General features: G+C 34.4%; 1 long non-coding RNA gene across 1 annotated transcript in view; it reads left to right on the top strand.

The window, feature by feature from the left end:
* Positions 1-13,198, top strand: part of LOC116875600 — a 77,119-nt gene that overhangs the window by 3,488 nt on the left and 60,433 nt on the right. Inside the window, exon 2 of the long non-coding RNA XR_004384233.1 lies at positions 11,751-11,821. This is a non-coding gene — a long non-coding RNA (uncharacterized LOC116875600). The remainder of the gene's footprint in view (positions 1-11,750; positions 11,822-13,198) is intronic.

Consider the following 13,198-nt stretch of genomic DNA (forward strand, 5'->3'; position numbering starts at 1 on the left):
AGTTTGACTTCTTCTTTGCCGATTTGGATGCCTTTAATTTCTTTTTGTTGTCTGATTGCTGAGGCTAGGACTTCTAGTACTATGTTGAATAGCAGTGGTGATAACGGACATCCCTGCCGTGTTCCTGACCTTAGAGGAAAAGCTTTCAGTTTTTCTCCATTGAGAATGATATTTGCAGTGGGTTTTTCATAGATGGCTTTGATAATATTGAGGTATGTGCCCTCTATCCCTACACTTTGAAGAGTTTTGATCAGGAAGGGATGCTGTACTTTGTCAAATGCTTTTTCAGCATCTATGGAGAGTATCATATGGTTCCTGTTCTTTCTTTTATTAATGTGTTGTATCACATGGATTGATTTGCGGATGTTGAACCAACCTTGCAGCCCTGGAATAAATCCCACTTGGTCGTGGTGAATAATCCTTTTAATGTACTGTTGAATCCTATTGGCTAGTATTTTGGTGAGAATTTTCGCATCTGTGTTCAACAAGGATATTGGTCTGTAGTTCTCTTTTTTGATGGGATCCTTGTCTGGTTTGGGGATCAAGGTGATGCTGGCCTCATAAAATGAGTTTGGAAGTTTTCCTTCCATTTCTATTTTTTGGAACAGTCTCAGGAGAATAGGAATTAGTTCTTCTTTAAATGTTTGGTGGAATTCTCCCGGGAAGCCGTCTGGCCCTGGGCTTTTGTTTGTTTGGAGATTTTTGATGACTGTTTCAATCTCCTTACTGGTTATGGGTCTGTTCAGGCTTTCTATTTCTTCCTGGTTCAGTTGTGGTAGTTTATATGTCTCTAGGAATGCATCCATTTCTTCCAGATTGTCAAATTTGTTGGCATCGAGTTGCTCATAATATGTTCTTATGATTGTCTGTATTTCTTTGGTGTTAGTTGTGATCTCTCCTCTTTCATTCATGATTTTATTTATTTGGGTCCTTTCTCTTTTCTTTTTGATAAGTCTGGCCAGAGGTTTATCAATCTTATTAATTCTTTCAAAGAACCAGCTCCTAGTTTCGTTGATTTGTTCTATTGTTTTTTTGGTTTCTATTTCATTGATTTCTGCTCTGATCTTTATGATTTCTCTTCTCCTGCTGGGTTTAGGGTTTCTTTCTTGGTCTTTCTCCAGCTCCTTTAGGTGTAGGGTTAGGTTGTGTACCTGAGACCTTTCTTATTTCTTGAGAAAGGCTTGTACTGCTATATATTTTCCTCTCAGGACTGCCTTTGTTGTGTCCCACAGATTTTGAACCGTTGTATTTTCTTTATCATTTGTTTCCATGACTTTTTTCAATTCTTCTTTAATTTCCTGGTTGACCCATTCATTCTTTAGAAGGATGCTGCTTAGTCTCCATGTATTTGGGTTCTTTCCAAATTTCCTCTTGCGATTGAGTTCTAGCTTCAGAGCATTGTGGTCTGAAAATATGCAGGAAATGATCCCAATCTTTTGATACCGGTTGAGACCTGATTTAGGACCAAGGATGTGATCTATTCTGGAGAATGTTCCATGGGCACTAGAGAAGAATGTGTATTCTGTTGCTTTGGGATGAAATGTTCTGAATATATCTGTGATATCCATCTGGTCCAGTGTGTCATTTAAGGCCTTTATTTCCTTGTTGATCTTTTGCTTGGATGATCTGTCCATTTCAGTGAGGGGAGTGTTAAAGTCCCCTACTATTATTGTATGATTGTCGATGTGTTTCTTTGATTTTGTTATTAATTGGTTTATATAGTTGGCTGCTCCCACGTTAGGGGCATAGATATTTACAATTGTTAGATCTTCTTGTTGCACAGATCCTTTGAGTATGATACAGTGTCCTTCTTCATCTCTTATTATAGTCTTTGGTTTAAAATCTAAGTGATCTGATATAAGGATTGCCACTTCTGCTTTCTTCTGATGTCCATTAGCATGGTAAATTCTTTTCCACCCCCTCACTTTAAATCTGAAGGTGTCTTCGGGTTTCAAATGAGTTTCTTGTAGGCAACATATAGATGAGTTTTGTTTTTTTATCCATTCTGATACCCTGTGTCTTTTGATTGGGGCATTTAGCCCATTAACATTCAGAGTAACTATTGAGAGATATGAATTTAGTGCCATTGTATTGCTTGTAAGGTGACTGTTATTGTATATTGCCTCTGTTCCTTTCTGATCTACTACTTTTAGGCTCTTTCTTTGCTTAGAGGACCCCTTTCAATATTTCCTGTAGAGCTGGCTTGGTGTTTGCAAATTCTTTCAGTTTTTGTTTGTCCTGGAAGCTTTTAATCTCTCCTTCTATTTTCAATGATAGCCTAGCTGGATATAGTATTCTTGGCTGCATGTTTTTCTCGTTTAGTACTCTGAATATATCATGCCAGCTCTTTCTGGCCTGGCAGGTCTCTGTGGATAAGTCTGCTGCCAATCTAATATTTTTACCATTGTATGTTACAGATTTCTTCACCCGGGCTGCTTTCAGGATTTTCTCTTTGTCACTAAGACTTGTAAATTTGACTATTAGGTGACGGGGTGTGGACCTATTCTTATTGATTTTGAGGGGGTTTCTCTGAACCTCCTGGATTTTGATGCTTGTTCCCTTTGCCATATTGGGGAAATTCTCTCCAATAATTCTCTCCAATATACCTTCTGCTCCCCTCTCTCTTTCTTCTTCTTCTGGAATCCCAATTATTCTAATGTTGTTTCGTCTTATGGTGTCCCTTATCTCTCGAATTCTGCCCTCGTGGTCCAGTAGTTGTTTGTCCCTCTTTTGCTCAGCTTCTTTATTCTCTGTCATTTGGTCTTCTATATCACTAATTCTTTCTTCTGCCTCATTTATCCTAGCAGTGAGAGCCTCCATTTTTGATTACACCTCATTTATAGCTTTTTTTATTTCAACTTGATTAGATTTTAGTTCTTTTATTTCTCCAGAAAGGGTTTTTATATCTCCCGAGAGGGTTTCTCTAATATCTTCCATGCCTTTTTCGAACCAGGCTAGAACCTTGAGAATAAATTAATTTTTAAACTATATTTAGCCTATAGAGATCAAGTGGCCCCCTTTTTTTAAAATACCAGTAGTATTTGCATCAGTCTGGTAGTAAAATTTAGAAAATATAGTTACTCATGTGAATATAGAAAATTTATATCCCAGTTAAATGAGCTTATCCCCTTTAATCCCCTTAAGGTACTTAAAATCCACAATGTTATAGAACATATTTATACAGTGAATATTCTCACTTTATTTTTGTTTCTACATGAGTCTTATAGGGAGGACAAACTGCTTAATCACATATGGGAAATCTTGATGATATACACCAGAATAATGGGAAAAAGCTAATTTGAAACAGAAGGAATATGACACTATAAGTTTTTTCACCTGTGCCCCACAGGGAGTGTAAAGTTGTAGCTTAATCAATTAGAAATTTGTTACCTAGACATAAAATGCACAACTAAAAGTACCTTTTAGAGTACAAATGCTGCAGAGGAATATGTACCTAAATATATTACTAGTTTTCCCCTTTCATTTAATGCCAAAACTGTATTTTCTTCCAAATAGATATATCATATTTAGGTTAAATTATAATCATACTAGAGATATGTGGACTATTTAATTGATACTTTAAAACATATTTTATTTTTGTGTTTACATAATTGTCATAATTCCATGACATCAATAAAAAATAATGCCTTGCAATGATTAAAATATAATTTAACTTGATATCTAAGACATCACATATATTTCTGTGACTAAATTCTATTCTATAGAATATCAGGGTAACATGGCTCAATTTCCTAATTTATTGTTTTTAATAATAAATCCCGCTTGTGCTTCACTTTCCTAATTATCATGAATCTTTTCTAGAGCCTTGAGAACCTTTTCTCAAGTGAGTTTTGCATATACAACTATTTAATTATGGGGTTTGTTCCAGTGAATAGTATCTTTTAAGATTTGTAGTGCTGCTATAAGGCACAAGAAATGCAGACCATAAAGCTTCTACTTCTGTGTAAGAAAGGGAGTCCTAGTATAAAAAAAGGACTTATAAAAACTATACATTCAATGCTCATTTTATCTGCTATGTGTAAGTATCCACTTGCTAATTCAAATTTTTATCAGTGTAAATTAGTGCTGTTGAATGAAAAATATACAGTATCCTTTCTTTGAAGGAAAAATAAATAATTGGTGAAGTTAAAAATATAATATAGAAAAAGAAAGTGGAAGGAATACCTTGAATAGTCGAAAAGTGCCTGAACTGATGAAGACAAAAGAAACCAGCTGAACCTCTAGATGGAGAAATAAATCACATTTTATATATTTGCTGTAATGCACTACTGTTGAATACATTTCATTTCTAAAATTCAAGTAAATGTCTGTAGATTAGAAGTCAACTACTTGTTAAAAACAAAAAAAAGTGAGCATTACGGACCAAACACTATATGTTTGTCTATATATACAAACATATGTTTGTATATGTATTGTGTGCATATACATATATAAATATATATAATCTAGTATATAGAATTTTAAAATAACTGTCCCCAAACTGCTTAATAAAACAGGTGTCCCCAAGTCAGACCATTACAGAATTAAAAATATTCCATTTAGTTATATTAGAATCTTGGTTATATTGAAAATTCCTCCATTATTTGTGCCTATATTTTTATATTTCAAATGAGGTAAATGGCATCTGATTCTGCTACTCTGCACAGTATTTGTGAAAAATTTCATTTAAAAATCTTAGTAGTTTCAAGATATCAAGAAGTAAATTTTACAGTGTTTAATACAACTACTGGTTATTTTAAATATAGCCATGTTATTTATTTCCTAAATTATAATTTTCATATTTCCTAACTCAAAACAAATTTTTAGTATATTCACACATATCTTTTGGACCCAAAAACCTTGTGATAGTAGAAAGGTCCAATTTGAAGGAATTTTCCCTTCAAATATTTCTTTGTAGATGTATTTTTTTTTCCACTTATTTTAAAGTTCCCAATAGTAAAATTTTCACATGCTTCAGCTACCAACACAGTTACTGAAAAGATGTGTAAAACATTTATCCCTAATGGGCTATGGATGGAACATTGATCTTAAAGTCTCTGAGGAAAACAAATAATAAGGTTCATGTAATTTAATTGGTTCCAAAGTTGATATCAGAATGCATAATATGCTGTTTTTAATAAATATCATATGAATTAAAGTTTTAAAAGAAACTTTATGTTTTAAAATTTTATCCCACTGAACAATGCATTCTTTTTTCTTAGTTTCTCTCTCTGAACTTAGATTCTGCTGCTTTTCATTGAAGAATATAATATATAATTACTATTAATATATATTCCTATATAATGTCATATTATATATGAATAACATTAATATATAATATATATAATTCTACTTGAAGTAGAATTCTTTTATAGAAAGATAATTGCACCTAAAGTATGTATATTGCCCTTAAATGAATAAAGACCAAAATGACCTTGACATTCTCAACTTGACCTAACTTTAGACAGGTTTCTTTCTGACTCTAGGTCCCTTATCTCATTTTTCCAGGATCCTTTTCTTTAGAAAACTTGTCATTTTTTTTTTCTGTGCCCTTACAAGATTTCACTATTTTTAAAAGCTTTTTCTCAGTGTTACAATCCAAGACTGTCTTTCTGAAGAACCTGGGGCCATCCCTTTGAAGTGTAATCATCAAGGGGGATAGTGCCCTATCTCTCAGTTTCTGGGGAAGGCTAAGAGTCTAACGTTAGTGGGCATCTTGCTTTAAGCAGTAAAACTACTTCCTTCTTAAAACTCTCCTGCCTTTTATTTCAGTAGTATCCTTGTCTATGCTCTCTTCCTTATTGCTAGCATTAGTATCAAAATAAAATCCAGTTCAGCTATTCATCTTGCTTGGTATGATTGTTTCTTTAACAGTAGGATCAGTTAATACAATGCTGGACATTTTCCTTTACACAGTTTTTGCTGTAAAGATGTCCATAGCTTGAATTTTTGAGTATAAATTATGTGTTACAAAAACAGAAATTAAAATTGTGAATATGAACCTTAACAAGTCTGTGTCCAAATTTTTGGTTTAAGCCCTCTGTTAAAAATAATAGAAAAAAGATGTACAGGGAAGATAAATATAGAATTCTAGACAAGACAATAATTACGATCACTCATGTATTCTTAAATATGCATTTATCAATTTAACAAATAACTATATATATGTGAAGGCATGAACTTCAAGTCCATGGGCACCTGAAGTCCTTTTCATTTAATATACTGTCATACCCATTAAGACACAGTTAACTAGAACTTTAAAGCAGCAGACAAATGAATAACACGGATCACAACATTTTACAAATTTCAATACATGTTGTTGGAATTTGGAAACAGATTGTGAATAATGAGGAATTACCTAGGTCTTGAACTATGATAATCAATTAGAGATTCAGAGAAAGGGGGAAAGTATACCCAAGAAGAATACAAATAAATAAAAATGTTTCAATCAAGACTGACCACAGTGCATTATATAGACTACCTAGAAGGAGGAAAGGGAATGACGAAAGATTTGGGAGGCCTTAAAGAAAGTGGTTTTTATAAGAATATAAGAACCAGAAGATAAGAACCAGTAGATTTGGGGTGCCAATGGAATCAGACTTGTAATGAGAGAGCTGGACACTTGACTGGGAAAAATAGGAGAGCATCCAACTGTGAAGATCCCAAGTGTGGGCTAATGGGATCTGCCTGTAGCCTATATGATTCTGATATAATGTAAGGAAATCAATTTCAGTAAGAAAACAAATTAAATTATTTTAATTTCTCATATAGGTATTTGTATATTAATTACAAATATTTAATCTCAGTGGCTTCTTGTCTCAAATAAAAGAGGTGTTCGTAAATTGTTCTAAGTAAGGCAGAATTTTCATATGCCAAGAGATTCACACTTTTTAAAAGCAATTATAGAGATACTTTTTATTAATAGATGGTTTGTATAGACCCATATGATCCAATTTAAAATATCTAGGAATTAAAGATGCAGATGGACTACTTGAGATGATCACTGTGGTTAGTGATCCCTACATAGGTCAGTAAATGATAGAGATGTGAAATTAATGCCAATAACTCAGAATGAAACCCTCTAACTTAGTTCTTAGTTGACATTCACATTTTTTTTTCAGAGAGGTAGAGAGACAGGGTTGGGTGGCAGAGGGAGAGGGAGAGAGAGACTCTTAAGTAGGTTCTATACCCAGTGAGGAGCCCAACACAGGGCTTGAAGTCATGACCCTGAGACCATGATCTGAGCCAAAATCATGACCTGATGCTTAATCGCCTGAGCTAACCAAGCACCATCACAACTAAATATATATATATATATATATATATATATATATATATATATATATATATATATATTTAGATTTTATTTATTTACTTGAGAGACGGGGATCACAAGTAGGCAGAGAGAGAGGGGGAAGCAGGCTCCCCACTGAGCAGAGAGCCCTCTGCGGGGCTTGATCCCAGGACCCTGAGATCATGACCTGAGCCGAAGGCGGAGGCTTAACCCACTGAGCCACCCAGGTGCCCCATGACAACTCTATTTTTTTTTTTTAAGATTTTATTTATTCATTTGACAGACAGAGATCACAAGTAGGCAGAGAGACAGGCAGAGAGAGAGAGAGAGGAGGAAGCAGGCTTCCCGCTGAGCAGAGAGCCCAATGCGGGGCTCAATCCCAGGACCCTGTATCACGACCCGAGCTGAAGGCAGAGGCTTTAAACCACTGAGCCACCCAGGTGCCCCGACAACTCTATTTTTAAATGCTTACTCAAACTGCTACAACACGTCCAGCCTCTGGGATTCATGAATAGAATTCCTCTGTAAGTTTACTTTATCAACCCTACTGAGGCCTAGTCTTTGTAAATAACTCCACCAAACAGCCACTGTAGCAATGGAGGTCATAAAACCATGATTCTTGTCCATACCAGAAGCTCAAACACTGATCTGGCTGATAGTAGGTTCAAAATTTCTTGCTAAAAACTATGACTTACTATGATCACTTAATTTCCTGGACTACTAGAACCAAACACTTCTCCTATAGACTTTTCCTGAAATTGACTCTAGTACACATTCCTCAATATCCACCCAAACCATTTTATTGCTTGTGCTGGAATTAATGATATATCATTAGTATATATTTTTAAATATTCAACTTCTTTCCAACTTATTATTTCCACTTAGTGAACTACTCAAACATGCTTGTCTCCAGAGGACACTCATTTCCCCCAAATTATTTCAAGTGAAGTTTGTATTTGTTTTGCATCTCAAGGCCACTCTGTAAATATTTCTTCTTATTTCGTCAAAGCTCTCTTCTCATTTGAAAAACAAATGTTATTAGACTTTAACATGATTGTTCCTGTCCACTACTAATTTGGGAGTCATTCCGCCCCACATTTTAAAAGTAATTATTGACTCTATTGATGGTATTTCACTCCTGAAGTACTATTCCTGTCATTATTTACAATCACTTTAATATCCCTATACAAGATTGGTTCAAAATAGTCAACACTCTGGTCTCTTGGATCTTTGTGCTCCTCCATTCAATCATGCTTTCCTTCCCTAAACTAAACTAGTTTCCATGGTCTTAATCTACACCATAAGGTCACTAATAACTACACCATTTCCAGAACCTCACCCTCAAGCATCTCAGTGTCTTTCCAGATCACTGACCCACCATATTTCTATGCCATGCTGAAAAAATCTAGACAGCCATTATCATCACGTTCCCCAGGCTAGGTGTTTTGACGATAGGCACACCACAGAGAGGAAAAGTTGAATACACCATTCCATAGAGTCTTTCCTATTCAGTAAACATGGGGCATAAGGATTTCTCTTACTAGAGTGAAGGACATGGAAGAAGCTCACATTTGTTAACCTTTAAAAAGAAAACAAAGTACTTAAGTTGGTCACTTAAAATAGGAAGCTATATTTCTGTGCTATATTTCTGTACTATATTTCTGCTTCTAGATTTGTGTGGAGGTAGAAAAGATGAAGCTGGTCAACATGTCTTGCCTGTGTCTAGTACAAATGTGTCTGTACTAGAAACTTGGTCCTTATATGTTATATACAACAGAGCTCAGCATGTGAACTTGATAGGGAGGCCACATCTGAACCTGTTTTGGACGCTAGAGGAGAAAGTCAATAGAATTCCTTAGGGTTTGTAGACAAAGCCACATTTTAGCAAGTAACTATTCTATAGAGAAATAGTTTCTGACTTTTTATCAGGCTGTTTCTGAGACTAAAGTACTGAAGAAAAGGTACGTGATTATACCACCTAAGTTGTACATCATGAAAAAGATCTATCTGGCCACTGTGCCAAGTATGTCTAGCAGTCCTTCACCACTCCATTATCAAGTGTAGGTATTATTTATGCATGAGATTATACTGAGGCAGAACTTGATAGCATAAATCATGAATAAATTGCTGTCACATTTCCAATTCCACAAACTATATCTTTTGCATCATGAGATATTCTTTGTGTCCTGAATGAAAATTAAAACTCTAATTTCATAGTATGCTATTTCTGTTAATTGTGTAAATACACCTATAAATATATTCGTGGATATATACATACATATGTGTACATATATGCACTCATAGATGCAGCATATATTTGTAATCAGTAGGAAGATGAGCATATTTGTGTGTGTGTGAACTTTGCCTTTTCTTCATTTTCTATGTCTTTTGAATTTTTTTTTTTTTAAGATTTTATTTATTTGACAGAGAGAGAGAGATCACAAGCAGGCAGAGAGGCAGGCAGAGAGGGGAGGAAACAGGCTCCCTGCAGAGCAGAGAGCCCAACGCGGGGCTCGATCCCAGGACCCTGGGATCATGACCTGAACCAAAGGCAGAGGCTTTAACCTACTGAGCCACCCAGGCTCCCCTTGAATTTTTTATACTTACATATTACTTTAGATTTATTTTGTATGAGAAATATTAATGTTTTATTTGTGAATATCATACAAGATTTTTTCCCAGTTACTCCTTTTCTTGGACATTGCCCTTTTGTTTATTTGGTTTTTGGTCATGCAAAAGTTTCTGTTTTATTTTTATATAATATAAAACAGCAATAAAAAAATTGCATCTAGATTTTGGGTAAGAATTCAAAAGCTTTCCCAACATTTAGGATATAATAAAATATACCCAGGGTTTTTTTTTTTAATAATACCAAATCTATCTTAACACTTAGATCTTTGCTCCAATTTGTTTTATGTAGGGGTATAAGCAGTTATATTTTGATTCAGCTGTCATTGTGTCCAAATGACTATACTGTTATTTTCAAACTTTTGGTTAAAATATAATTTTCCTCAGTGATTTGAAGTGCCACCTTTGTGTACAGTAAATTTCCATGTACTTGTATTTGATGTTTTAGTTTGTTCCAAATATATAACTTTTTACAGGTCACCAATATAGTGTTTTAATTTTACAGACTTTATGGTATGTTATCCTAGTTCCCAACATTTAATTTTATTTTCAATATTTCACAGTTATCATTGAATGTTTATATTTTTCATATGAGCTTCAGAATAAAAGTGTCTACCTCCAGAAAAAAAATAGTATTTTTGTTGGTGGTGGTGTTGTCATCATTATTATTCCAACGCTACTGAACCAACATTAAAGTTTATCTAAATCAAAATTTTTCTGGATTGCATTTAATTACTTTGTGAATGGAGTAATCAAATTTAGTATGTAAATAACTTTGTAGTCTTGCACTAATTTAGTGTGGTTACATAATTCTTAATATTGCCAGATCTTCATAATATAACCCTTTTCTAACCCCTACCATATTATCTTGGGAGATGGAAAACAAAATATGAATTGAGACTAAATTTATTTATAAATCAAGAACCTTTCAAGATACAAGAAATATGTTTTTATTCTAGTTAGTAGGATATTAAAGAAGCTACTTTCTATGCAGATATAATATTTTTAATATTCTAAAATATGAATAATATTATGCCTTAAGAAATTCAAAGAATATAATATGGTTCCTGATAGAAAAGTACTTCACGGAAAACAAAATACTTCAAAAATGTTAAGTATTATTACCACTCTAAATACTTCACACACTATGTCTTCTTAATTTATTAATGAAATGGTACACTATTGAAATGATTCAATTTTAATAATGACTCACAAAATAAGAATGTCTTTGCTTTTATTAGGTGATCATTCAAACTACCAAGACAACTGCTCACAGATGAGTGACCAAGCAGGAATCTCACTCCCTTTTCCAGTGTTTACCTGCTGACAAATTTAAACATCATCCCTCTCCAACCTCTGTGTCCACATCTGGGTGAGCTAATATGAAAGCCTAGAGCTCTCTCCTGTAGAACCTGCAGGGAACCATGGAAGCCCCCACCTCACCCCTACCGCACACCCTTAACCACAATAAAAACTCCTGAGCCAGCCTCTTTTTCTAGTATTCTCCAGACACTTCAGACCTCCTTGAGACCCCTGCCCATATCACTACTTTTTTTTTTTTTTTTTTAAGATCTTATTTATTCATTCAGGAAGAGAGAGAGAGAGAGGAGAGCATGAGCTGGGGAAAGGACAGAGGGAGAGGGAGAGAGAGAGAATCTCAAGCTGGGTGTGCAGCATGACTCTAGGCTCAGTTTCACAGCCCTGAGATCATGACCTGAGCTGAAATTAGGAGTTGGATGCTTAACTGACTGAGTCGCCCAGGCACCCCTGTATCACTACTCTTGACATGTCAATCAAATTTTAGGGACAGGGCTCCCTGCTTTTGCAGGGTGACCATAATGGCTTGACTCCTGCAGGAACTAATTGATTAAGGAAGACAGCACAACAGCTGTATAGTTGGTAAATAACCAGAAAATTGGTCAGTTTTCTTTAATTACCTCAGTCTCATATGATGTTTAAAAAGTAATTCACATACACCTACTATCATTTTTCATATATGGTGAGGAGGTAAATAGGTCACAATAAAGTGGACTAAGATTAAAAAGGTCTGTACAATTTAAAAAACATGAAGATGCTATTTTCTACTCAGTTTAAATACATGGAATATTAAATATGCCTGCTTGGCATAAACTACCCTAATTGATTTAAATAACTAAACTAACATTAAATGCTTGATAAGAAAATACTAGAAATAAGACACATCTAATAGTCAACATTTCATTTACATAATGATTTCCTTCACAAAATGTTGTTTTTCTTTTCTTCATAATTCAGTGTAAATAAGGATTATCTCTATAATATATATCTCTTGCTGCAAGAAAACCTACCAAATATAATGGCCTCCTTTTTTATGGAAATATTTCTTTTTGAGGTTTATGGAATGGTAATGATAGGAACTAAGGTGTAAGGTTCTTTTATAAAACTTTCAATATCTTTGAAAATAGCTAATATCTTCATGACATTTAAATGTTGGAATAATAGTGTCCCTATTTAAAAACCTATAAATTGTTGCTCTCAGAATATTTTCAGATTTTTGTGTAGATGGAATATGTCTTTGTGTCTTAAAAATTTCTTCTCATAAAAATGTCAGTTGTGGCATGCACTGATTAATAAGGCTTGGAATAATAAATAGTCCAAAAGGTAAGTATCTAGAATTTAAGTATTCTTGGGGGAAAGGATTTTCAAATTATATGCCAAATCCTTTTTTTTTTAATATAATGCTTCACTGTTAATCATATATAATTTTTATTTTGTTTTAAAAGACAGATGCATACTGGGGCGCCTGGGTGGCTCAGTGGGTTAAAGCCTCTGCCTTCCGCTCAGGTCCTGATCCCAGAGTCCTGCTCTGCTCAGCAGGGAGTCTGCCCCCCCCCCCCCACCCACCCCCCACCTGCTTCTCTGCCTACTTGTGATCTCTGTCAAATAAATAAATAAAAATCTTAAAAAAAAAAGATGCATAAATTCTAGAGTATAAAAATTTTATTTGAAAAAATTCTCTAACTTCACAGGACACAACAAGCTTTTTGACCACAGTGGAGGTAAAAAACCTTCTTTTCCTTATTCTTCATCAAGAAATATCAGAATTCTTATAATCACCAGTAGATAGATAGCTTCTAGTTCTGGTTAATGGCTCCACTTTCCAAGCACAAGTTATGACAACTTAAACATAAGTATCCCTCATTGGATTCTTATCACAAAGAGGCAGAAAGATAGCTTTGCATTAAAAAAAAGAAAAAAAAAAGTTTTAAAGTTCTTTAACATGTTTACTGAGCAGAC

The sequence above is a fragment of the Lontra canadensis genome, unplaced genomic scaffold, assembly GCF_010015895.1.
Source record: "Lontra canadensis isolate GAN:19392208 unplaced genomic scaffold, GSC_riverotter_1.0 scaffold42, whole genome shotgun sequence".
In the NCBI taxonomy this organism is placed as follows: Eukaryota; Metazoa; Chordata; class Mammalia; order Carnivora; family Mustelidae; genus Lontra; species Lontra canadensis.